Source organism: Macaca mulatta, chromosome 4 (assembly GCF_049350105.2).
Source record: "Macaca mulatta isolate MMU2019108-1 chromosome 4, T2T-MMU8v2.0, whole genome shotgun sequence".
NCBI lineage: Eukaryota > Metazoa > Chordata > Mammalia > Primates > Cercopithecidae > Macaca > Macaca mulatta.
In genome coordinates, this window is record NC_133409.1 from 1,788,536 (window position 1) to 1,811,781 (window position 23,246).

Sequence of the window (23,246 nt, forward strand, 5' to 3'; positions counted from 1 at the left end):
GAAATTTTGGGAAAAGGTACAGAAAATATTTTCATATTTTGTACTTATAATTGTTACTGTGAAAAGAGTTGCTTTTTATGGAGTGACATAAATTTGAGAAAAAACAGGTTGTGTTTAAGAAATTCGATACAGCTCTGAATTATACATGGAATGTTATTCAACTCAGTAGAATGTGGTGTGTGGGCAATTATCCAGCATGGTAATTCCACATTACAAACCTTTACATTTAAAACAGATCAAAATGAATCAATTTTGTAAGTGGCTTTACCTAGGTGCAGTGTTTGCATTATGTGACATTCACTTTATATTGTCACGCTGTCCTGGAAGAGTCCATTTGTTCATATTTTGGTCCTCAACCAGGAGCAGTGTCTGGTATCTGCACAGCTGCGTCTGGGGGCAGCTCCCGGAACAGTGGCTGCAGAGGCACAGGTGGCAGCTCCACCTGGGCACGGTGTGGGCTGCGGTGGCCTCCGAACACCTCCAGGAGTGAAAACCCAAACTCTTGTTCTTTGCTGTAAAGCATAATTTTTGTTTTAAATGCTAGATTGAAAAAAACATGTCACAGAAAGTTCGGAAGTGAACTTTTCAATCCTAATCTTCTCAACCACAATCATTTGCCATTTTTCTTGTACTTCTTTTTCCTATGTGCACTTTTTACAAAGTTGCAATCATAGTCCAGGAACGATTTTTACATCCTGCTTTTCTTTTTACTCATTATGCCAACTGCAATTTCTAAGTTGCTACATAGTCTTCAAAACCATAATTGTAAAAGGTTGCTTAATAATTAATCGGGCATTTATTTTGAAAATCCTCTCTTCTGTAAATGACACTATGACCAATATATGCCCCTCCCTCATGCCATGTTAATTACTGGGTCAAAGAACATAAACATAATTTTGTTTCTTGATACACATTGCCACATCTCTCCTCCCGGCATTGAACCAGCTTCAGTATCACTAATATATAAGGATACATTTCACCACAATTTATCATTACATTTTTGTAACATAATGAAATAAACAATTATTTAATTACATCATTTGACCATGAGCAAATCTGGTTATTTTCTCATTAAGATTTACAATTTTTCTTTCATGTTTATCTAAATCATATTAATGGATTTCTTATCAATAAATTTTTCTATCAATTTGTTTGATCTTTTTATGTAATAAATAATCCCTTATGCTGCTTTTTAAATCTCTAGGATTGTCAGAATGTATCGGGAACATCAAAGGCCATTTTTTATTATTTTTTCCATAGAACCTGCATTTATTTTTACTTTAATGTTTTACCATTTGGTTGATGGAAGTCACATTTAACTGGTAAAGAGAGTTGTTGGGTTAGTCAGCCAGTGTGCAAATCTGATTTGATATCATGCCAGCCCAAAGTAAAGACCCTGGTTTCTGCGAACCCACAGGGCATGGAATGGGTAATGAACTCTGACCCTTTCTATAAGGAGGATGGATGACAGCGTGGGGATTCCCATCAGGACTTCCACTTCCAGGAAGGTTGATGGGCTCCTGCCATCTGCAGGCTGCGTCATCCTCGGCCTGAACTCACTGGGGTGCAGTCCGAAGGTGCCCAGATGCCCCAGGATTTCCTGGGGCAGCTGAGGGCTTTCAGAAGGAGGCTTCCTGGGCCCCAGGGCAGGGAGGAGGTGCCAGGAATTCATTGCATTTTTGCAAATTCACATTAGGACTCAGAACTTTTGAGGACTCATGGAAATTCTCGAAAAATTATTCTGCCTCCAAAGCATTGTGAGAAAGCTGGATCGATAAACATCATTGCTGACTGTGTGCCAGGCACTGAGCTTGGTGCTTGGTGTAAACGGTCTCTGCTCCTCACAACGATTCTAAAAGGCTGGCAGGTTTTTTACTCCAGATTGGAGAAACTGGAAACTCAGGGTAAAGCGTTCCTTGGTGACGTGGCGGGTGACTTGCAGTGCCGTGACCCATCCGACTTGAATCTTATGCTCTTCTTACTGGCCCTGGGCCCTAACAGAGACACAGATGTCATTCTTGCCGTTATCCCTTTGGGATTTCTTAATCTTTTACCTAAAGCTTCAAAGTTGTCAATTGGTCTAAGGCTCTGGGCCAAGTATGGACTTTACATGGTTCAGGCAAGTTGCCTAGGGATTTATTTTCTTCTTTGTGCTTTTTCTGTAATTAAAAGATTTTTTTAAACAATAACTGTGTATCAGAAAAATACAATAAAAGCTTTAAACTTTTTTATGAAGCTGACAATTTGCTTATAAAAGCAATCATGGCTGCAGGGCTTAGGGCAGAGGAAATGAATGTTTCCCTGAGATTTCCTCTTTTCGGCCGTGGCTAACCAAGCAGGCCACTAATGATGAGATTGGAGGGAATTATGTGGCCAGTTTTCGGCAGCAGGGCAGGGTTCCTGGGGACTGTGAAGCCTCTTTGGTTTTGTGATACTCATGTGGGGCCTGGTCCACATCGCTTAGGGTGTTTTATTTCTCTTTAGGTCTTGGACCTGGACCCGAGAGAGCCCAGAACCACAGGAACAGCAGAAGGGCTGGAGCGTCGCACAGCAACTGTGGGCCCGCGGTGGCTCTGGAGCCAGTCGGCGTGACTCTGCCATTAGCTCTGTCCCCTTGGTGAGGTGATTCAAATTCTCAGAACTGTTTGCCTGTTCAAAACATGGGGATGATAGCTCTGTGTGGTGCTGCTGTGAGGGTTAAGCGAGATAAATATGTGTAAAAGTGCTTAGTACAGACACACTTCATATTCTCAGTCACTGCCTGTGTTCCACCAGGAAAAAGTGCTTTCTGAGTCAAATTTTGTCTATTTTTCAAGGCTCAGCTGATCCCAGCTGTGAATAAGTTTACAGGAAGCTTACTGTTACCCCAGACAGGAATCCCTTCTACTCCAGCCGGGATTTTTCAGCAGTTAGGGCCTGTTCAACAGAGTAAGCCAGCAGGAGTTACATTTAGCCTTATGTAGCTGTGTGCATTTTAATGTTTGTGCCCGAGTAGATTCTAAGCTCTTTGAGGGCAGGAACCATGTGTTAGATGTCTTGGAATATCTTACAGAATCTCAAATAGTGGCAAGTCCTCCAGCAGAAGCTGCAAACTGACTCCTTAGCGCGAGCCGGAAACTGGAATGCTGTTTTTACTGTACTGGCCTTTGGGAGGTAGAAAGGCCACACTGGCCAGTGCACGTGGTCCGTGCCAGATAGCTCCATCCTACCTCCCTTTGCAGGGGCTGGACAAGGGCAGTCTGGGTGCTTGACTCAGCCAATTCTGAAGATAGGTCTTTGTGTGGCAGCCATCAGCCAGAAAAAGAAATTCTATTTTGATTTGGTCATTTATTGGCATGAAGTTTTACTTTTGCCCACTGTGGTCAACCAGATGTACTGGTTGGTGCTGGTTGCAGCCCACGGAAGGCCCCACCTGTGCCATGGGCACAGACAGATGGGAGCAGCTGGCTGCCTGGAGACAGGACCTCAGTTTCCGTTTGATGCAGCCACTCCAAATAAACATGCCAGTCTATTGTTTGTAGCTGGCATCACTGACTTTCACAGATAACCCCCAAAAGAAGATGGGGTCTCTCCACCGGCCTGGGTGGGGGTGCAGCTACACCTTGCACATGGTTTCACATGAAGAGAAACATGAGATGAAATAAAGGAACAGGAAAGAGAGATACAAGAACTAAGAGTGAGGAGTATCTCACTTTTAACCCTTCTCGTGTCTTTGGGGTGCCACCATTTTAGTGAATGGAACTAGCGATTCTAGAGTATAATACATTTCACAATCACAACTGACATTTTGTCTGTTTTCCAACACATTTAAAGGATACAAAATATAATATCACATCAGTCTTCATAATAGTAATACAGTCAGGTATTACGCATGATCGTTCTACTAAGTTTATTTGAGGGAAGCAAACATTGAGAATTCAGGGATGAGATTCCAGCCTCTGTTGGCCTCAGCATCACCAGGGTGCTAGTTTCTCCTGAGCCTGAACCTGCATTTTAAGCAGACCCAGGTGGTTTCTTGCACATTCTTGTTGGAGAAGCACTGCTGTGGGGTCAGCACAGAAGTCCTCTCCATGTTTCATTGAGTTACAGCCCCCAGGTTAACAGTCCTCCCCTGGCTTGCCAGAAAGAGCAGCCTTCCTTCTTTCAAAAGGCCTGGGAAAATTGCTCAGGCTGGGACTTGCGGGCGGTTAGATTCAGTGCCACAGAGGGCTTCCAGTTGAGGTTCGTTCCCCATTCCCCTGGGTCCCAGCATCACTCCTGAGGCTTCGCTTGTGAGAAACTGTTCTGCTTTTTTAGGAGCAGCAGCAGCCACTTCAGCACAGGCTGAGGGTCTCTTATCTGAAGTGCTTGGGATCAGAAATGCTTTGAATTTTGGATTTTTGAATATTTGCATGTACATAATGAGATATCTTGAGACAGGACCCAAATCTAAACACGAAATTCATTTATGTTTCATACACATAGCCCGAAGGTCATTTTATACAACATTTTAAATAATTTGTGCGTGAAGCAAAGTGCGGACTGCGTTTTGACTGTGACACATCACGTGAGGACTGTGTAGAGTTTTTCACTTGTGGGGTCATGTTGAGGCTCAAAATATTTCTGATTTTGGAGCATTCTGGATTTCGGATTTTCCAATTGGGGTGCTCACCTGTGTCACTTTTCTGCCAATCCACCACCAGGTTTGTGCCTCTCAGGTGAGACGCATGGTCCAGAGAGATCTTGGGTCTCAGACAGACAAAACTGACAAGGACAAAAATGCACCCTCAGCTGAGAAGAGGGCACCAGATAGAATTCTGTTTAAAAACACTGTGGGGTAGTCAGGTGTCCGACCTACGTGGTCGCTGATGAGGGAGTGGGTCGCGGCTGACTGGTGTGGTGTGCAGGACACAGAGGCTCAGTTCCATGGTCACCGATGAGGGAGTGGGTCGCGGCTGGTTGGTGTGGTGTGCAGGACACGGAGGCTCGGTTCCATGGTCACCAATGAGGGAGTGGGTCGCGGCTGGTTGGTGTGGTGTGCAGGACACGGAGGCTCGGTTCCATGGTCACCGATGAGGGAGTGGGTCGCGGCTGGTTGGTGTGGTGTGCAGGACACGGAGGCTCGGTTCCATGGTCACCGATGAGGGAGTGGGTCGCGGCTGACTGGTGTGGTGTGCAGGACACGGAGGCTCGGTTCCATGGTCACCGATGAGGGAGTGGGTCGCGGCTGGTTGGTGTGGTGTGCAGGACACGGAGGCTCGGTTCCATGGTCACCGATGAGGGAGTGGGTCGCGGCTGGTTGGTGTGGTGTGCAGGACACGGAGGCTCGGTTCCATGGTCACCGATGAGGGAGTGGGTCGCGGCTGGTTGGTGTGGTGTGCAGGACACGGAGGCTCGGTTCCATGGTCACCGATGAGGGAGTGGGTCGCGGCTGGTTGGTGTGGTGTGCAGGACACGGAGGCTCGGTTCCATGGTCACCGATGAGGGAGTGGGTCGCGGCTGGTTGGTGTGGTGTGCAGGACACAGAGGCTCGGTTCCATGGTCTCTCCCTGTCAGCACTGCAGAGAAGGCAGCTCAGTGGACGCCACTCACACAGGGGCAGGGAGGGGTGGACAGTGCCCCAAGGGACTTTCCGATATACTAAAATTGCCTAACACAGCAGTTCCTCATGGATATTGGTAACGAAGGCAAGATGTGTTTTTGGTTTATTGTTACTTTTGGCAAGTCTCCAAAACTCATACAGCCCAGTTTTCTGATGGAAACTGAGAAACATTTATCAACAACAGTATCTACCCAATAGAATCTTGTAGACTTAAATGCAGTAATGTGTTTTTAGAGCACCAGGGTCTTTGAAAGAGACCCGTATTATGAAGTAAGAGTATCAGGTTTTATTCTCGGTAAACCTCAGAAAGTACAAATACTGCCACTGGCTGGGAGTTTCCTTGTTCATTTTCCTGCACGGGGCACCTTCGATCACACCTGTTGTCTGCATGAATCAGGTCTTCTCTGTTTCTCAGAGGTACGTCATCCGTTCTAGAGAGTTCTGTCTCCCATATGAAGTGCTTCCTACAGAAAGAATGTACAGCTCTTCATGTTGCCACAGCACCAAGACACACTAAACCCACACAGCACATTCCACAGGGCATTTCGAGTGGCTGGAGGCCACGGCACCAGAGCCCAGGGTGGCACCTGCACACTCTCATGTGGGAAGTGGGCATGACCAGAGGCAGAGGCCAGACTTGGCAGCACGTGCTGAGGCTGCAGAGCCCTGAGGAGGCTGCTAGGCCCTGACACTGGGTGGCCCAGACAATCCAGCCTGACAAGGAGGTGCATTCCACCCGTGTTGGAGATGGATGCTGACAGACTGCCGCACAGAAGCTTCTGCAGCCTGGTGCCCACCAGGCCCATGGAGGAAAAGGGTTCTGGAGTGAAAAGCCTCATCTGGCCCTCAGGAGGCATCTGTATGAGGGCAAGGCCCTGTTTGCCCCGTGTGTCAGAATACATGAAGGACTGCAGCTGGGCTTGGCCACTCCTGAGACAACATCAATGGATCCTGCACACAGCATTCCCAGGCCGGGCTGGAGAGACTTTGATGGAGCCTGTACACAGCATCCCTGGACTGGGCTGGAGAGACCTCCTGCCTGTTTGCACACACTCGAAGGGGTATTGTTGTGTGAATTGTTTTCTGAACACACCACTTTCCTTACAGAAACTCCTATTCATCCTTCAATCCCAGCTCACAGTCACCTCCTCTGGGAAGCCCTCCATCGCCGGTCATTGTTGGGTGGCGTGCCTGTCTCCTCTTTGGACTGCAAGCTCCCCAGGGATCCTTGTGGTGTCTTTCATTGCTTTCCTCCACTTTCCGATGGTTCTTGGCACACACTGGGTGCTTACTGAATACATGGTCAGTAAATTTAAAGGATGAGACATACTGATTAGTATTTGTATCAGATTTTTTTTTTTTCTGTATCAGATTTACAAGCTTCATGATGCCCACCATGTGCTAAGAGCAGTAACTACACCCCATTCTCTCCGCACATTTTCCTGCTGCCACAGGCTTACGTTTTTATCCTATTATGAACTTAACGCTTTTTGAATTCACTTCTTGAATTATTATCCTGGCTGCTCAGCTAAGAGGTGGATCCCTGTGGCTCTCAGTGGTGTCTGTCCTGCCATGGGCTGAGACCCGTGACTTCTCAGGGGTAATTACAGTGAAGACACTTGCTGGCCTGCTTGTGACTGCAGAGCTGCAGACCCAGGGAGTCAGGAGGGGAATAAAACCCACAGCTGACACAGCTCTGCTGGCCAGCTTATGGCTGCAGAGCCAGGGAGTCAGGAGGGGGATACAACCCACAGCTGACACAGCTCTGTGGTCCTCAGGTTGCCTCTCACAGACAGAGAGGGGAGATGACACTCTGCTTCTCCTACAGTTTGGAAATTTCACCTAAGCATCTGCAAGTGTTTTACAGGGAACATGCTGGGTCAATAATTGGAACCTTTGGTGTGGGCAGCAGTTAGAGATGGCACAGCAACGCTGAGGGTTGCAGTGCGGGCTGCAGTTTCTAACTGTGTCAAGGCCCCGCGCCTGTGGCGACCTGGCATCGGCATTTCTGCAGCCTGCCTGTGACCTTCAGTGAGTGCAGGTGTCAGGTCTGACCCTTGCTCTGTGGATTCCTTCATCAACCTTGGGAAAACATGTTCACATCCTGGTGTATTTTCGTTTTAGACCAATTTGTTTTTGCCCCTGTGTCCAGGCTTTGGGATCCCATGTGTGATGGCTGCTGGCTTCGATGCTGTGGTGATGTTTCCGTGGCATTTCCTTGGTTAGGGCAATTCCGGGGGATGCCCATATCGGTGGGAAGCAGAGTGCGGGTTCCTGGTGGCCTGAGATGCATCTGCATCTCCAGCCTGGCAACAGGGCACTCCACAATACTTGGGGTGTTGAGTTCCAGGGAGAGGTCCAGGCATCCAGGGATGCCGAAGAAAGGCTGGATAAAACGCGGTGCCTGTGGAATTTGACAGTGTGCCGTGTTTCAGCAGGGCTGATTTCTTCTAGATTTGCAATAAGGCTTAATCCTGAGAATCCAGGCATTCACCCGACATTCCCGTTAATCACAGAATCTCAGGAAAATAAGCATAGGGTGGAGGCCTGGGGTTGTCCCCCCAACCCACGGCTGCCAGGAAAGACCTGGACTGAACTCGGACTCTTGCCCTTTAGTTGAACGGCAGTCTTTGAAGACAGCCTGAGGAAGGGACGTTCTAGACTTCCCAGGGAATCATTTCCCGATTTAACTCCCAGTGAAACTGCCAACCTTCGCTTCTTCCTTCCGTTCATTTGAAACTTTGTTGTTGTCCAGTTTGAACGCGTTGTTAGCCATGCAGGTGGGTCAGGACTGCGAATCCAGGCTGCAATGAGGGGTCAAGTGGTCATTTAAATGAACATTCGATGCACATTCTAGGCCTGGTAAGTACAGCTGGTTGACGCTGGTACTAAATGAAGATGCCAAAGCTGCAATGGGCGGAGCAAAGGCCGGAGAAAGGCCACGTTTAAAACGTATTTGTTGAGTTCACTTAGGTTACCTGTGGGGCTGCGGCCCAGCTGTGCAGAACGGCTCCGAGGCCTGGCTCCGTCTGTAATAGCTGTGTACACTTCGCCACACTTCCCTTCTCTGTGACGTGGGATTAAAATATCTCCCTAATAAGGTACTGGGAGGATTAAAGAAGATAATGGATGTGAGTGCTCAGCTGGGTGCCCAGCACATGCTTGGCGAGTGGGGGCGAGTGACGGGGCCGCCGTGCCCCAGCCGCCCACAGTAAAGGTGTTCTCAGGGTCAGTGGAGCTCACGTCGGGTAAGATGGCTTTTGCTTTCCTAGGACTCTGGGGTCAGGTTGGTTGTGTAACTTGGGCTTCCAGAGGCAGGGCTGCCCTAGAGAATACCATCCTGTTATGTGATCCAGGGCATCAGTGCTCACACAGGGGGAGCCGAGCCCTGGGTCTGAGCTGTGTGACTGCACCTCCTGTGCCAGCGGCCGCCATGGTGCAGGTCTCCTGAGCGTGGCTCATCCATGCCAGAGCCTTTCTCACTTGGTGGATGCTGACCGCCATTTCACGTGGGTCCAGCCCAGAGACACACCCTGCATTCTCCAGAAAGGGCCTTACCTAGCCACCAAGGCTGCTGAGACCTGTCAAGGCCACTTGGCTTTGGGACGATTTGTGTCAACCATAAGAGGTGGTTAATGGTGGCTGGGACCCCATGTGCAGGTGGAGGGCTCTGCAGGGGCTGACATGCATGAGCTCATGGAGGGCCGTGCACACTGCTGATTGGTGCTCACACAGTGCCACAGGAACATCTTGGTTCCTGCCTGGCATTTCGTGGGCTTTCCGGGTCTGCAGCCTACCCTGGCTTCCGGAAGCTTTCCTCAGGAGAAGATGGCCCGTAGGAGAGGATGACTGGGTGGAGTCTGTTGGCAGGACCAGCGTTGTGGGGCTTCCTGGAATGTTCCTGGGCTCCAGCAGGTCCCTGCCAAGCGGCACGGCAGGGGCCACTGGGCCTGGAGCCCCGCAGATGTTGGGTGGGAAAAGCCAATGGTCCCTCGTGACACAGGCGTCTTCTGCAGATGCTGAGCTCAGGCCCCTGGAAAGGGCTACAGCTCAGATAGTCCACGTTCTCCACGTTCTATTCCAGTAACATCTAGATAATCTTAGCCCTTCATGTTACTACCCTGGTTTCCAGATGAGAGGCGTCCACCTTATGGTCATGGCGCAGTAAGCCAAGGCGAAAATCTCCAGAAATACTTCAGCTCCTTCTGCAGGAACAACCCGTTCCAGGTCACAAGCTGAACACAGGGCATGTGAGTGTCAGCCTTACTTCCCTTTTATCTCAAACAAAAGAGCTATCACTGATGAGTCAGTTCAACAAACATCTTACCTCTTATAAATCCCAGTCAGATTAGGTGAGGCCACACATCTGAATTTCTGCCTATGCAGGATTACTTGTGATCTCTTTTGAAGTTCCCGGTGACCCGTGTTTGCCTTAGGATGAGTGGCTACACGAGGGAAGCCACGAATCTTATCAGTGGACGCCCTATGTCCTCCTTTCTTTTCCTTTTTGCCCTAGACTTTTCAGCCTGTCAGTCAGCTGATGAAGTGTCAGGATGGCTCCTTGCTTACCGTCCTCTTTCGTCCTGGACGGCTGTTGTCACAGTGAGAAACTTTGAGGTTTTCTAATTTAAAAACAGCTCGCACAGAAATGGATGCACAGGGTCTCATGGCGGCTGAAGTCTTCTCCAGTCAGCTCCGTGACTCTCCACCGGGTCCCGGGGAGGGGCTGTGCCTCGGTGTCTCCACTTCAACCTTGGTTTCATAAACCCTTTCCTTTTCCCCCTTGAAACACACTGCGGATGGATTAGGTCATTTATACGGGAGCACAAAGCCTAGTAAAAGAGCTGACTCACAGGCCTGTGTTGCCCCTGGTGACTCCTGCAGCTGCTCTCAGAGCCTTTGGACACCCCGAACTGTGAGTGTGTGGGTTTTTGTTTTTTTGTTTTTTTTTGGTAAAATGTGCCTAGCAGGAACTTTTAAAATGTTAAGTAAATAAAACTATTTTTAAAAGATAAATTTTCACAGCCCGTAAGAAAGTTTAAAGCGCACCATTCATGGTGCCGGACTCAGGCCATGGGATGACTGAATTTTCAGGTCTGACGTGGTCTTGACTTGAGAGAAAGTGGCGGTGTGTGGCTCCGTCTCCGTCGTCTGCGTCGTCTGCTGCGTCTGCGTCGTCTGCTGCGTCTGCGTCCTCTGCCTCGTCTGCTGCGTCGTCTGCGTCTGCGTCTGCGTCTGCGTCTGCGTCTGCGTCTGCTCCTCAGGTGCTGCTGCTCCTTCTGGGAGGTGCAAAGGGACCGGGCATTTCTTCCTGAAGTCTGGAGGTGTCCCGGCCCAGAAGCAGGTGGGCGGACACGCGGGGGTTGGGGTTCCGTGCAGCACACGGGTGATGTTGCTTTTCCGGGTCCTCCCGGAGTCAAGTGGCTGCTACCACGAGGGGCTCTGGGAAAGGCCGGCTAACAAGGCCACCCCTCAGGAGAACTGTTAGGGCAACTCCTCAGAGTAACAGGCACGGAGCAAAGCAGACACCCTTTGGTGTCTGATTCCAATGGGAAGGGCAGCGGCCGCGGCCAGCGTCTTTCCAGGCTGGCATTGCAGCGAACTCCTGCCCAGGCCATGGGACATGCACGCGCCCACACTCTCCAACCACAGTCCTGCAACTTTCCAGGAACACACACAAAGCGTCCCCCATGGATGTGCGGACTTTCCCATGGGTTCTGTAAGATGTGATGTCATGGCCCCAGCCTCAGTTTCCCCACTAGTCATCTGAGCATATCCAGGATGAAATCACTCCCAATTTAAATGTAAAATTCTGCCGTTCAGGTGAGAAACAAAGCTTGTGTTAAAGGTCGAGATTTGATTGTAGGTACTGGGTTTTTAATCTTGGGTTTGGTTCGTGTTTCCTGCGGCCTGAGCATGGGGCAGTGTGTGTCTCTGAGCTGGGGAGGGTAGACTTTGTTCCCTCCCGGGCCTTGCTCCTGGGTATGGAATGCCCAGTAGGCAGTGAAAAGGGGGTCCAAGGCCCGTGCACAGGGCAGGTGCGGATTTTGCTCCAACCTCACTTCAGCACGACCAGGGGAGCAGCAGAGGGGCTGTGAAGTCCATCCTGTATCCACGTGGGGCCGGTTTCCAGCCCAGCTTGTGGCTCCTGCTCTGCCTACCTGGGGCCTGTGCCCAGCCCAGCTTGTGGCTCCTACTCTGTCCACAGCCCTGGGTCACACCCAACAGCCGGGGAGGGGATGCCTGTCCCATTTCCACATCTCGCTCACCTGCCACGGTCACAGGCACTGGCCCAACCTCGGGGCTGCTGGTGGCCAGGATGGGATGGATGGGATATGACAAAACCCACAATCTTCAGAGACCCCTCTCAGACCCTCACAGCACCCCTGCCCCACCCACCCCCGCCGGGACTTGAAGGAAAGGGAGAAGAACGTGTGTGCAGTTAAAGATGAGGGGAGGTGTGGGGTGGGGGACAGTGTGAGAGCCGCGTGTGCCGCTGTGAAGGAGCGTGTCAGGAAGGCTGCCAGAGAGCCAGACCCTAGAGGGAATGAGACCCCCAGGGCTGCAGGCCGGACCCCTCTCCGGCAAGGCCTGGGGGCTGGGGCAGGGTGGGTCTCCACACTGAGGGGCAGCCGTGGGAGGGGAAGGCAGGCAGCCAGACCCGACCCCCAGGCTCCCGCGGCGTGGACGCAGGCGAGACTCAGTCCTGGGCCAAGCTTCGTCCTGGGCTGGCTCTGCTTTAGCGCGACTCTGAATGAAACTTCATTCCTCCATTTCCGCTGGGACAGCTGTACTGCTGGTCCCTGAGCTTGCGCCAATATTCACTGGAAAAGTCGACTTTTCCAGCTCACTCTTTAATTTTGTTTGAGGCTAAAGTGCTCTAACAAGGGACCTGCAGCTGCCTTCTTCTACAACGTCTCGCTGAATCTCCATATTCTCTGGGGGCAGCCTCGCTGAAAGGAGGCTGGCTTCTCTGGATGTCTGTTCCTCACGCTGTGGGTGGGGCTGCAGAGGAGGGTGGCCGGAGATGCGGCCCTTGCAGGCCGTGCACCAGGCTGCAGCTGCCTCAGAGGCTGCCATCGACCCTGCAGGCATGCCCTGCTCTCCCTGTGGCGTCGCTCCGAGCTGATGGTGGGGTGTGGCTGGGGCACCTTGCCGCAGGCTGGAGGGGGTTTAATTGCTGGCTTCCACATCATGCTCTTAGTTGCTACTGAGTGAGACAGCCCCAGTTTCTGCTCCCACAGGGTTCAGCATCTGTCTCAAAGTGTCTTTTCTGGGGTGTGAGATTCAGCTGCTCACACCAGCCAGTGCTCCCTGCTCTGCGTTGCGGTAACTTTGAGCCACAGACGCTGGTGAACAGCTTTTCCTCTAGGTGGGAATCCAGCCCTTCCCACACAGCCCTGTGTTGTAAAGACCTTGGCTGTCTGCAGCAGGCCAGTGCCAGGCACAGCTGTGAGCCTTCAGGGAGTCCCCCGGAAACCCTGGCTGGACCCCTGGCCCTGTGGGCCGCACACAGACTGTTGTTGGAAGGTCTCAACTTGGCCTCGTCTTGGTTTTCTCCTCGGTGTACACTGGCATCTTGGTTTTCTTCTGGTGTAGACCGTCATCTTGTTTTTCTTCTTGGTGTACACCGTCATCTCAGTTTTCTTCTCCGTGTACACCAGCACCTTGGTTTTCACCAGCATCGGGTCCAGATGCCCCTTCGTCTCCCTGTTTCATTATTCATTCACTGGTTCACTCTGTAAATGTGTCACGAAGGTGTGGGCAGGAGTGGGCTTGGCTCTAGGGGCCCGGTGGAAGCTTCCCAGCCCCTGGGAGCTAAGCTGGGTGGACGGCGCCCGTGTGGGGCAGTGCCTCCGGGAAGAGCCCACAGAGTCTGCTGCTGGGTCTGCTGCTGCCCTTACCCTCCTGCCTCTGCAAGCTCATTTCCTGTGTGATGTGATTTGGTCCTGTCCAGGAGCCTGGTGCACGGGGTGGAGTGGCCCATGGGTCACAGCTGCCCAGCACATGGGAAGGAGCAGCCACTGGACCCCGGGTCCCCTTCGTGGCCCCACCTTGGCGGACGCTGGTGGCAGCTAAGGAAAAGTGTTCCGAGTGTGTGAGGAGAGGTGCTGAGACCAGCGTCATCAATCACACACAGAAAGCAGAGCCCTGTTGGAGCCAGGGGTGAAGTCATTCTGGCTTTGTTATCCTGGGGTTCCAGCGAGCGCCACATGGGCAGAACCCATGTTGATGCTCAGGGAGGCTGCATCACCCTGAACAGTATATTTTCTGTGGCTCAGATCTGCCCTGAAAGCTGTTTCGTTTACAGTCCTTCCTGTTCGTCAGGTTTTACCTCAGTGTGGAAAGAGTTACGAATAGAAAGAAGAGGGACTGTGAGCACAGTTGCTGGGGTCGGCGAGGGCCAGAGCTGGGGGTGCTGCAGGGGCTGTGAGGGCTGGTGCTGGGGGTGCTGCAGGGGCTGTGAGGGCTGGTTCTGGGGGTGCTGCAGGGGCTGTGAGGGCTGGTTCTGGGGGTGCTGCAGGGGCTGTGAGGGCTGGTGCTGGGGGTGCTGCAGGGGCTGTGAGGGCTGGTGCTGGGGGCGGCTGCAAGACAGAGACACAGCAGGCCTGCAGAAGGGCACCAGCGCTCACCTTCGTGTTCTGTGTGGCCGGGAAGTTCTGATTAAGATTGGATGCAGTGTAATGGATGACATGATAATGGATGATCACAGAAGCTGGTTTATGAGGCAAACTACACTTATAAAATTTGGTTTCCCACGGTTCTCGCCCAGGGAAGGGAGCCCACGCCTGCCACATAAACATCTCCCTTTCACCCCTGCTGGGCACCCAGCAGCCGGCATCAGGGCTCCAGGGAGGCTTTGCTTGCATCTGCTTGGGTGTGAGGTCCCAGGGCCTCACAGGGCTTCACAGCGGGGGCCACTTGCAGGAACCACTCTTGGAGAACAACCGTGTGATATTCTGACCAGGAGGACAGCACAGGAAGGGCCATGGGAAGGGGTTCACGTTTCAGGCATGTGAGAAAATCCCAGGCCCTGGGGTTGCATTTGCAGGCTTGGTGTGAGAGCCCTCGTGAGGGGGGCTTACCCTCGCTTTCCCACCCCGTGGTGCAATCTGACCTTGGTGCTCTACCCTGGTGTCCCTGGATTTATTTCTCATCCACATTTTGTGACAGCAATGCCTTTGAGGAGGAGGCCCAGGCCAGACATGGGTTCTGTCCTGGCTCTCCCGGGAGCTGGTGCTGTCTAAGGACAGGTGTGGGACATCACTAGCTGCATCTCTCATCCGTAGTAAAGTGGGGAGACTCTATCATCTGCGATGCCTGGCAGGAGCAGAAAACGAGCTCCTCGTGTATCTCTGCCAGGTGCACAGCTGGCCTTCAGTCAACATCCCCTGCTCAGCAAATTACTATTTATAAATTTAGAATATTCAGAATTCCTGAATATTCAATATGGCATTACTTGTCAGCACTGAAATTTCTAATGGAAGAAATTCTTTTCCTGTTCAGAATGTACTTTAAAAATCTGGCTGTACTCAAATGTCATCTGCAAAGTGGTTGTGTGGCCTGGAGGCCTTGCAGTCGACAAAGTGGCCACAGACAGGGAGCTGAGGGCATCTGGGGTGGCCACAAGCCTCTCTCACGGGGCCCTGTGTCCTGTGGGGACAGTGAACCCCAGTGCTCCCTCAGCTCAGCCCGCCTGGAAGCAGCCACAGTGGGGCCTGTGAGGAGGGTGGTGCAGCTGTGGGGCCATCCTGACACCTGGCCATTCGCTGGAGGGCCGTTTGCTCCCGGGAAGTGATTAGGGGAGATCGCCAGGGCCTCTGTGAGCTCTCGGGAGCGTTTTGCGGACACAGAGCCGAGTTGCCAAGGGCAGCTCTGCTGTTGACAGGCTGTTGTCCTTCTATGTCTGGGGATGGTCACAGAGCATTTTCCGGGGGAGTGTGGTTCTGTATGCAGGCGCCGCCCCGGAAAGGTCCCCGCAGCAGCGTTTGACCAAGGGCGAGGCCCAGGAACTGCTTGGGACGCTGCGTGCATGCACAGCCAGGCTGCACCCCATGAGCAGAAGGTGTTTAACACTCGACACAGAAATAATAGTGTTCACACACACATTTTATCACAATGCTTAATAGCCGTATCAAGAATCAGGAGAAAACAATGCATCCTTTTATAGCATTTTAAGTTAAAAAAACAAAACCAGTGAGAGAGGAGAAAGCTGCCCTGCCAAGAACCGTTCCTGTCTCCCCGGCCGTCAGCACTATTTATGACAGTACCCGCTGGTCGTCGCAGTTATTATTATTGTTGTAAATGCTCCTAGAAGTGGGCCGTCCCTCCCCAGCAGACAGACCTCCCTCTCAGCCGGCCTCTCCTGGTGAGCTTAATTGAATGTCCCGATGCATAGGAGGAGGGTTAATGGCATAACTCAGTCACACAATATCTTGGATTACAGACAGCCAGCAAGCAAAGGCCCGGCAGCATGGCAACGGGGCCGGCACCGTGGGAACAGGCGGGCGGACAATGATGGGATTGACAGTGTGCATGGAAAGGCCACCTTTGGGAGAAACCGTATCTCCCAGCATGCTGGGGAAAGTGAGAAATAGTGGCAGATGCTGCTGGACTGCAGCAACAGATGCTTCTGGCCGGGCCCGCCAGCCAACCAGATCACACGTCGCTAAGTAGGGAGCATTGCTTCCCCGCCCCCGCTCTTTGTCGGAGGGAGGCAGCAAATACAAATATTGCAGAGGAATTAAAAACAGCAGATGGTGGCAGCAGGGCTTGATGAGGTCAGGGTTAGGCACAGGCATACATTTGGTGGTGGCATTAATCACCTTCCTCTGGGAGTGGAGAGCTCAGGCCTCCAGTACAGCTCGGAGCTGACTGCCTTCCTGTGCTTCACTCCGCCCTCCCCGAAGCCTGCCCTGCTGCCTGCCGCCCTCTCGAAGCAGACTGACCCCACAGATCAGCTTTTAGATGTCTCATTCGATTTAGCAGAGTTTAAAGAGAACATATGTTGAATATTTTGTTAATTCAATTTGTGTTTAAATAATTGATGTCGGCCAATTCCAAATGTGGGATTCTAAAGGGCTCATATGCTGGTTTGATGCATTATCTATCATCCTATTGTGCCAAGTCGGTTGTTTTCATTCTAAGACAAACGCTCACCCTCTCTTTATTATGAGCTCAGGCGGCACGCAGTTTAGAGTGTCCGTCATCACAAGTGTCCAGAAGGAAGTTCTTGCAAATCTGAGACTCCTCAGCGGAAGGTCAGCGGGCAGAGGAGAGACCCGATTCCCCGTGACCTCTGGGGGTGGAAATTCCACTCTGGCAACTTTCTCGGGAGGACGTTCTGGTTTCACTGAAAGGAGTATGACTCTGGGGAGGGAGAATGTAGCTTGGTGTGTGCTTGCATGTGGAAGGACTGGCGTCTGCCGTGCATATATGTGAGCACGTCTTTGTATACTTGTGTGCTGACTGAAGGTGCTGTGTGTGTGTGTGGAGTGGTATGTGTGAATAGGTGTAGGCATCCCTTAATAGCATACCTTAAGAAAAATAAAACCTGTGGGTCCTTTGGGAGGCTGAGGCGGGCGGATCATGAGGTCAGGAAATCGAGACCATCCTGGCTAACATGGTGAAACCCGTCTTTACTAAAAATACAAAAATTAGCCAGGCATAGTGGTGGGGACCTGTAGTCCCAGCTACTCGGGAGGCTGAGGCAGGAGAATGGCATGAACCTGAGAGGTGGAGCTTGCAGTGAGCCATGACTGCGTCACTGCACTCCAGCCTGGGGGACAGAGTGAGACTCCGTCTCAAAAAAAAAAAAAAAAAAAAAAAGAGAGAAAACCTGTGTTCTACACGCTTTCAGAAATGAATCCAAAGATTCTTTAAGGGTTATCACATTTATGGCCTCACAATAGTAGGATTTCTTACAATGTTTGTGTTTTAATACCTTAAGCCATACCTGCGTCTTTCCCAAGGCTCAGAGATGGCTTCCTGGCTGCACGGAGGAGCCTCTCGGGGCAGACCTGTGGGCTGTGAGGGGCTTTGCCTGTTGGGCCCTCTGTAGGCCTGGATCCTGCCCCAGGCACCTCATACTCAAAGGTCTCTGTTGGGGCCATTATGACCTGTGAGGCTACAGCAAGGGGGAAGTGTGAAGAATTCCAAGTCTTTGACCTTAAAGAAAATGTTTCTCTCCTTGAGGCAGAAAGGAATCTAAATGTTATTTTTATGCTTACGAACACAATTTGTTCCAATTCAAAAGTAATTGCTGCTCATTCTAGACAATCTAGAGAAGAAACAAGTAGAAAAAGAAAATTTGTGTCTCGCCAGCATAGGCAGCACTGGCCACGTGGTATTCCTTCCTTTCCCTAGCGTAGTGTCCACTGTCTGTGTTTAGAGTTAGGCTCACAGTTGTCACTGGTGTTTCTTCCTCCCTTTCCCATGCGTGGCGTCCACTGTCTATGAGTTAGGGTCACAGCTGTCACTTTACGCCTTGATTCGTTCGCTTCACATTATTATGTGTGCATGTCTCTGCCTTTGTCTTGTGTACGTAATACTCCACTGACTTGATATATTCTGTTATTTAACATTTTCTTCCTTTTAATACTTATTTGAATATTTGAAATGGTAAAATTCTTTGCTTTCACAGATAATTCTGGGATAAACTTGCTTTAAAGATATTTTCTTTTTCTGGCCAAGCACAGTGGCTCACACCTGTAATCCCAGCACTTTGGGATGGTGGCGGGCGCCTGCAGTCCCAGCTACTCGGGAGGCTGAGGCAGGAGAATGGCGTGAACCCGGGAGGTGGAGCTTGCAGTGAGCCAAGATTGCACCACTGCACTCCAGCCTGGGCAACAGAGCAAGACTCCATTTCAAAAAAACAAAAACAAAAACATAACATAACAAAACAAAACAAAAAAACAGGATATTTTCTTTTTCTAGAGCTAAATTAACTTCTTTGGGCTAACTTTTCAGGAGTAGAATAATGGGACACATGTAAAAACAGGAAACAAGGCCAGGCACAGTGTTTCATGCCTGTAATCCCAGCAGTTTGGGAGGCTAAGGCAGGTGAACTGCCTGAGTTCAGAAGTTCAAGACCAGCCTTGGGAACATGGTGAAACCCCATCTCTACAAAAACTAAAAAAACTTAACTGGGAGTGATGTCGCATACCTGCAATCCCAGCTACTTGGGAGGCTGAGGCAGGAGGATCACTTGAAGGTGGAGGTTGCAGTGAGCCAAAATAACACATATTCATTGTAGATAAATTGGAAATAGAGGTTGTAGCTAGCTGAAAAAAAGAAGAAAGAAAAAACGAACAGAGCCACTGTTAATATGTAACGTGCATCCCTAAAGTTTTCCTCTCTTTGCCTATATTACATACATCTTTCTCAAAACTGGGGTCCTTCAGTTCTGTAAGTAGCTTTTCTTTAATTGTGGGGAAAAACCAAGTAGTATAAAGCTCAGTCTCCTCAAAATTCCCATGCGTGTGGTGTGATACTGTCAGCTGCACACTCATTGCCATGCAATGCAACTAGTTTTCTAACTTACGATGTTGTGAGCATCTTCCTGTGTCATTAAATATTCTTTAAAACATGATTTTTTAATGTCTAGAAAGTGTTCAGTTATACAGATGTTCTAAAATTTACTTGACTAACCCCCTTTCATTGATCATTATTGTTGCATCTATTTATTACTCCTATTAAAGTAATAGGAGTTATACATTATAAATTAAAGTTGTGATGAATATGCTCGTATAAAAATGGTTCCATAAACTTCTAATTATTTCTTTAAGATCAATTTTGGGAAACAGAATTACTGGGTTAAAATGTACAAACCTTTGAAAAGTTCTCAATTATATGCTACATTGTCCTCCCAAGATCTGAACATGTGTGTGTAACCCCAGTAGTTTATGACAATCAGTTTCCTGTGTCCTTGCTAACTCTAAATACAGATACCAAATAAACATTATAGAATATTTATAAATATATTTACTATAATATTTATCATATTAATAATAAATATACATGCTAAAAAAGTTTGCAAATTTGGTACCATTTACAATTTTAATTATTTGTGAAGTTAACCTATAAAAATATGTTCATGGTTCACTTGCATTTCCTCTTGGTGAACTGGTTATTCTAGAACCCACTTCAGATGCTTCATACTTAGGGATGAGTTACTTCCTGAAAGTGTGGCCCCATTTTTTTTCTGACGTGGGATCTGCAGAAGATTTGGGAAAACCAGGTAGATTTGGGGAAACCAGGTTTACTTGGCCTGCGTCCCTGTGTCCCTGAGTTCAGGTAGAATTGTGCTGTTTTAACTGGGTCTGGAATCTTGCAATCTCTCCAAAACCACAGGGTGCCTTCCCCATGGACAACAGGTTGAGTGGTGTTTTCTCTCCTCTCTGTGTATTACAGGACATGGGGGTCTGCTGGGGAGTTCTTAGGAAGGAGCTAGCACTCCCCAGGCCCCTCAGCCCTTCCGAATTCTTCTGGGGCTGGAGTATCCCACTGATCAATGGTTCAGTCTTTCCAAACTGAGGTCTGGTGGGACCTGAGTTCCGGGTTTGGGGGGCTCTACTTCTGCCAAGCTCAGCAAGCATGCAGGGAGCAGGGATGCTGCTTTTTGAAGAGATGTGTGTCACCCACCCCACTGACACCCGTGTGGGCTCAAGTCTGGGCACTCTTGCCATGGTTTCTGGGACAAGGCTGCAGGCAGTGCATGGCCACTGGAGGTGTGGCCGCTGGAGGCGTGGTCGCTGGGGATGTGGCATTTCCAGTAGGATGTCTCCTTGTGGGCTTTGTGAGACTCTTAAAACTGGGCAAAATGGTGGGTGTTGGTGAATTTTTCTAGGTAGATGGCCAGTTTCTTTCACTGGCTTGTCAGAGGAGTCCATGGCTCTGAGACAGGGACGTCAGAGACATTTGAGATGGAAGCTAGCCAGCAACGAACCTCACTGCAGATGATAGTTTGAAATTTCTTCTACACATAATCGTTAGTGTCTACGGGGTGTTCTGTTGGTACAGATTCTAAGTGTATTTAACCAGCCCCCTTTTGTTGGACATTTATGTTCTAGCTATATTTTGTTATAAATATATATTTTTATGACTGAGTTATTGTTCTGATGCCTAGCGTTTTACAGCCTTGGTTTCTTCTGACGTCTAACAGGAGTCTTTGCAGTTGAGCCCATTTTTTATACTTCCGAGGCCTTGGAGCAGTGGCCGGTGCACGCCCCCAACACTCACTCCTAGTTTAGTTTTCGAGGCCACTCTGGGCATTGAGGCTGATGAAACCACACAGGCATACTCACGGGATCTCTAGAAAACACATTTCAAGCCTCCCAAAGTGTCGATATTTTAGCTTAGAAGAAAGCGATGCTCTGAACTGATCATGCCGTGTTAGTGGCGCTGCACCTGCCTTTCTTCTTCCTGGGGGAGTCTGGCCCCCGACCTCCCTTGGAACGGTGTCCTGCACAGAAGTTGACAAGGAGGTTCTTTCTTCCACAGTGGGCTGGTGCAGACATCACCGTGAAGCAGGGGGAAGACTCACAGGGGGCTCTGCTGGAGACCCCCAGACATCAGGCTTCTCGCTCTGCCGCTGTTCAGGTCCTGTGAGCCAGATGCTGTGTCAGCCCCGGGACCCTGACAGCACGGCCTCACCCCGGGGAGAGGCTGGGGCAGAGACTCACACAATCCCCTCCCCACCAGGATTTGGCTTTTCTGAGTGCCAAGAGGGTCAGGCTCGTGGTCACTAGAAGCTGTACTTGAGCCCTGAACCGAGTCTGAGGACGGCCGAGGCCATAGAATATTTCCCCTGAGAAAGGAGCGTTTGAGCAGACACCTGGAGAAGCCGCAGGGGCTGGCCAGACGGGGCCAAGGAGCAAGACCCTCCTCGGGAGAGGGGTCGATACGTACAGAGACCCCAAGGCACCTGGCAGCCAGGGCCCGGTGTGCTGTCCACGGGTCTCTCCTGTTTGCGATGGCCGGAAAGCCACAGCCCCCCAACCTGCCTCTGGGCAGCATAGTGCTCCCTTGAGGGGGGACCCGGGGCCGACTGCATCTCCACGGAGCACGGCAGTGGCAGTCCCTTTCTGCAGCTGCTCCTGACTGAGGACTTGAGGCCCCGGGATGGGGTGTCAGGACCCGCTGGAGCCTGCGGGCTATTTTGTTTTCAAGAACACACGAGAGTTCCTGACTCCTGCCCTGAGCTCCAGCCCCTTCAGGCTGTGCGAGGCCCCCCACGTGCAGATCGGCCCTGGGGCTCCTTTCCATCCCTCTGCACAGGCCCCTTCTGAGGAAGCCGCGGAGTTGCTGGGCTGCGTTTCTCCCCGGACAGGCTCCGCGGGGAGTTACTCTTTCTGCGAGCCCCACTGGACCAGGTGCTCCTTTGCCCAGCCTGGCACCGGGCTCCTGCGCTTCTGGAAGCCTGGAGGCTGGGAGGACGGCACAGAGCGCGTGTGGGATCCAACGAGACTGTCTTTCGCAGTGAGGGAGACGCAGTCCTTTAAACTGAAACTCCCCCCGGGTTCACCAGGTCTTGCTTCAGCAGTACAGGTTGTGTTGAGGTGGCGTTGACTCTGCGGGGAGGGGTGAGTTTCTAAGGCATACAAGCTAGTTTCAGATGCCGGCCAGCTCTGCTGTTCCTGCTTAGTTGATCTCTGAAAGTCACTCTCCAAATCTTTGTTCCTCTTACTCTTGGATTTGTTTTGTGTTTTCCATGTACTGTGTTGAGTAGATGGGAAGGGAGTGTGTGCGCATATTTGGATCAGCAGCTCTCAGCTGCTCTCTTTCCTGTGGCCTCGAGAGTCCTGGGACCCCGGGGTCTTTGGGGGACCTGGTATTTAAGTGCTGCAGCTTCTTGAGACCTTGCTGGGCCTGCCTGTGTCTCCCCAGCTGTCCTGGTGGCCAGTGCTCACGCCAGGTGCCCTGGCTAGCTGCTCCTACCTCTTCTGTCTTGGTTGATTTTTGGGTGAAGTAAAAAGGAACTGAAGGGTTTTCTTTCCGTTGACTCTGGCTAATGATGCATCACCTGCTCCCTTGGCTGTGGGGGAGCGGTGCAAAGGTGTCAGAGGAGGAAGGGGCCTGGATGCTGGAGGGGGGTGGCAGGAAACAGGGAGGGGGGCAGGTCTCAGAGGGGAATGTGGAACTCAGTTTCTGGAGGAGGAACCCCCCAGCGACCCCTTCCCCGGTTCTCGTTCACAGCCACGGGCCCCCAGCCTTCCTGAGCTGGCTCTGCAGGCCCCAGCTTCCTGGTGCGGCTCTGAGTTCAGTTTATCTGGAAAGTGAGTGGCTGACCTCCGACCTGGGCCTCCATCTGGGGAGCGTGGTCACGTGGAGATGCTCCGGGAGGGGTGGGGGGGAAGAGTCGCTTCCCAGATGTGATTTTAAGGATCATCGTGAGAAACTAACGGTGGCAAAGTGACCACTTTTCTGCAGTTGTAAACTGACAAATGGAAAACAGTCATCCCTTGATTATCTATGTAAATCATCAGGTTTTATTTCTCTGAGTGCAATAGGAAGTTTCTTTGTTTTACTTTTCCCTGTCAAGGAGCCAATTAAATCAGACTTCCCTGTGCAGGCAGGTCCAGCTGTCAGGGACTTGCTCCATCAGCCCCTGTCATCCATGAATGGGAAATTAATCAGCGCTGTTCGGGAGAAAACTCCCACTCAA